The sequence below is a fragment of the Ctenopharyngodon idella genome, chromosome 19 (assembly GCF_019924925.1).
Source record: "Ctenopharyngodon idella isolate HZGC_01 chromosome 19, HZGC01, whole genome shotgun sequence".
In the NCBI taxonomy this organism is placed as follows: domain Eukaryota; kingdom Metazoa; phylum Chordata; class Actinopteri; order Cypriniformes; family Xenocyprididae; genus Ctenopharyngodon; species Ctenopharyngodon idella.
Window position 1 is genome coordinate 6,322,501 of NC_067238.1, and position 3,552 is coordinate 6,326,052.

The 3,552-nt window shown below is 41.1% G+C and overlaps 1 long non-coding RNA gene across 2 annotated transcripts in view; it reads right to left on the reverse strand.

Moving 5' to 3' along the window:
• The window catches only part of LOC127501112 (uncharacterized), a 34,995-nt gene extending 31,790 nt beyond the window's left edge, over positions 1-3,205 (reverse strand). For both annotated transcript variants that reach the window (XR_007926514.1, XR_007926513.1), the window contains exons 1-2: positions 3,027-3,205; positions 2,289-2,462 (exon numbers count right to left, since the gene is read on the reverse strand). This is a non-coding gene — a long non-coding RNA (uncharacterized LOC127501112). The remainder of the gene's footprint in view (positions 1-2,288; positions 2,463-3,026) is intronic.
• Positions 3,206-3,552: the final 347 nt, after the last annotated feature.

Below are 3,552 nucleotides of genomic sequence, written 5' to 3' on the forward strand. Positions count from 1 at the left end.
CGGGGTCAGCGCATGCTGAGGCGCACAGTGCGCAAAAGTAACCAACTTTCTGCACAGTCAATAGCTACAGACCTCCAAACTTCCTGTGGCCTTCAGATTAGATCAAGAACAGTGCGTAGAGAGCTTCATGGAATGGGTTTCCATGGCCGAGCAGCTGCATCCAAGCCTTGCATCACCAAGTGCAATGCAAAGTGTCTGATGCAGTGGTGTAAAGCACACTGCCACTGGACTCTAGAGCAGTGGAGACGTGTTCTCTGGAGTGACGAATCACGCTTTTCTGTCTGGCAATCCGATGGACGAGTCTGGGTTTGGCAGTTGCCAGGAGAACGGTACTTGCCTGACTGCATTGTGCCAAGTGTAAAGTTTGGTGGAGGGGAATTATGGTGTGGGGTTGTTTTTCAGGGGTTGGGCTTGGCCCCTTAGGTCCAGTGAAAGGAACTCTTAATGCTTCAGCACACCAAGACATTTTGGACAATTTCATACTCCCAACTTTGTGGGAACAGTTTGGGGATGGCCCCTTTCTGTTCCAACATGACCGCGCACCAGTGCACAAAGCAAGGTCCATAAAGACATGGATGAGTGAGTTTGGTGTGGAGGAACTTGACTGGCCTGCACAGAGTCCTGACCTCAACCCGATAGAACACCTTTGGGATGAATTACAGTGGAGACTGCGAGCCAGGCCTTCTCGTCCAACATCAGCGCCTGACCTCACAAATGCGATTCTAGAAGAATGGTAAAAAAATTCCCGTAAACACACTCCTAAACCTTGTGGAAAGTCTTCCCAGAAGAGTTGAGGCTGTTATAGCTGCAAAGGGTGGGCCAACTCCATATTAAACCCTACAGATTAAGAATGTGATGTCATTAAAGTTCATGTGCACGTAAAGGCAGGCATCCCAAAACTTTCGGCAATATAATATATTATATATACATATGTATATAAAATAACGAATAAAAAAAGCGACAAAGAGTGTCTGGTAAACAATAAATCAGCCTCATGACATTTTATAACTAACCATTACTAATGAAAAAGCATATACAGATAAATAAACGTACAAGAAATTTAAGTATGTACTGAAGCAAGTCCATAAACCACAAAGCCAACAGGCTTGCCTAAACTCACCCAATGAATGTCCATATAAAAGAGATCAACTATATAAATCTATAGGCCGTCATCTATTTCAAGAGTCCGATCCTTCAACCCGCGACAGTAGGGACTTGACATATGCTTCTGCTTCATCTGGACGAATGAACTGCTTCTCCAAGCCATTGTATGTGACGCGCAGGCGGGCTGGATGCAGAAATCCAAACTTGACTCCAGAGATTCCCCGTAGTTGCCGACGCACATCCCCAAATGCTGCTCGAGTTCGAGCTACCTTAGAAGTGAGGTCAGGGAAGAAAGATATTGACATGTCCTCAACTTTGAAATGCCTCGATTCCCTTGCTTGACACAGAAAGTCAACACAGTCCGAGTGATAATGAAGCTTGGCGACGATGGTGCATGGCTGCTCATGGGGTTTAGGTTTAGGTTGCAGCGTGCGATGAGATCTGTCCACAATGATATCTTTATCGGGGCGAAGTGCATCCCTGAGTAACTTGAGACTATCGAAGCGGTGGCAGGTGTATCCTCAGGGACTCCCACGATTCTGGTATTATTTTGGCGCGACCTTGCGCCTCGCATAGGTCCTCGCATTTATCTTCCAACCGCTTCACCTGAGCATCACGTTCTTCATAATTGCAGTGTGAAAGGCAAATATAATGAGTAGAAATTGATTAAACAACAGGTATATACTGGGTGATGGAAATAAAAAGACGACAAGATTTGAAATATATTTAAGCACTGCAGGAGCTTCCGAGACACGACTTACTCCATAACCCCTCAAACCGGAAGTCTGTTGACCATATTTAGACTTGTTTTTCTATATGTATCACATTCCTACACCATGAGCTGATATGATGTACTCGCTTTCTCACTGGTTAAAACCATACTACACCCCTTGTACTCTTTCTAGATGTAACCCATTGTATCACTCTTGTATGGGGTTCTAAATGAACTAATCAGGATGAATGGGCACAGTATCATGACAGTATAGTTAACGTCTAAGCTCGTAAGGAGGATTTGAGACAGCAATTTCACTACAACTTGTGAAAGAAGAAAAAAGAGTTTGTATTGGTACCATCAATTGAAAATAGTTCAAAGTTTGCAAACACAGTCAACGGAACTAAAAAAATTTGAAGGGGAAAAAAAAAAAAAGTAGAAGTAGTCACGTGACAGAAGAAAGATTTACTACCCGGGTAGTTTTAAACTCAGTTTCACTCAAGGTATCCGAAGTGTATGGTGTGTTGTATTCTCTTATCTGTATCCAGGGATTGATGACAGAATAAGGATGCCAAACGTGCTGCAAAGAAAGATGCGTTGCGACATCAACTAGGCACTGTAGGCTCGCCGTTCACTCGTCCACGATCTAAGTACACATCAATAGGAAACAAGAAAAAAAAACAACCTGCATAATGCAGAACACTTATCACTCATTCACTTCATCTGTACTGACAACATATATAATGCACATGAGATTTCAGAGCTTTCTCTTTTTCTTTCTTCAACTGCATATTAACTCGATATCTTATCTTACAAAGAAAATACCCACTTAACATTAAACAGAGCAATGTCTCACATATTACATTATTGTATGACAAAAAAACTAAATAAAACAACTGAATGTCATAATGTCTGTCATCACATACTCTGATTCTTTTTCTTAACAGTATATCCCCAGAGGTGATTAATAATATCAAACTATCACAAATTGGATCCGTTTGCATGAACCGATGCACATTAAAGAACATATGACGCAGTTGATTTTAACAACTCAATTGATTGAACACTATCCTTTATCTCTTCGTCACAACATGCATATCTCAATATTTTCTCATCATCAGTTAGTTATCAATCACATTTCTTACCGTAAATCATTAATTGAACACATATGACTGATTACAGAGCAACAACAGAGGAACAAAACACTCACCGGAGTTCCTCGAAATAAAAGTACAAAAAGATGTTTCTTCCCCCGGATTCGACTGGAAAAGAACTTAAAACTCTTTCTTCATACTCTATATTACTCTCTTTTAAAATATTTGCACTCTGAATCAACAGTCTTTTATCTGCGCTCTCTCTCATTTGTAAAATGACTCCTTTCTCAATTATTTCGCTCATCACGGAGGAGCCCTCTAGTGGAGAACAGCAGTCATTACACTTTTTTTCTTCAAATTAAGAGTCTGTTAGCCACCCTAATTTCAAGGGGTTACATATATAATCTCAGACCCAGCTCAATAAAGATGAGACTTTTTAATCTCCCTCAGCACTGAGTAATTGTTCATTCAATTGTTAATTAAGAGGACTGGGATGAGGCATGCCTCGGCACTAATTTCCTAACAATTACCCAGACAGTATTCCATATTTGACCTATTGAACATTGCATAGGCTACAGAGTCCTCGATCTTGAACATTTTACACATACTCATTGACTCCTTTTGATGTTACTAGCCAGACCA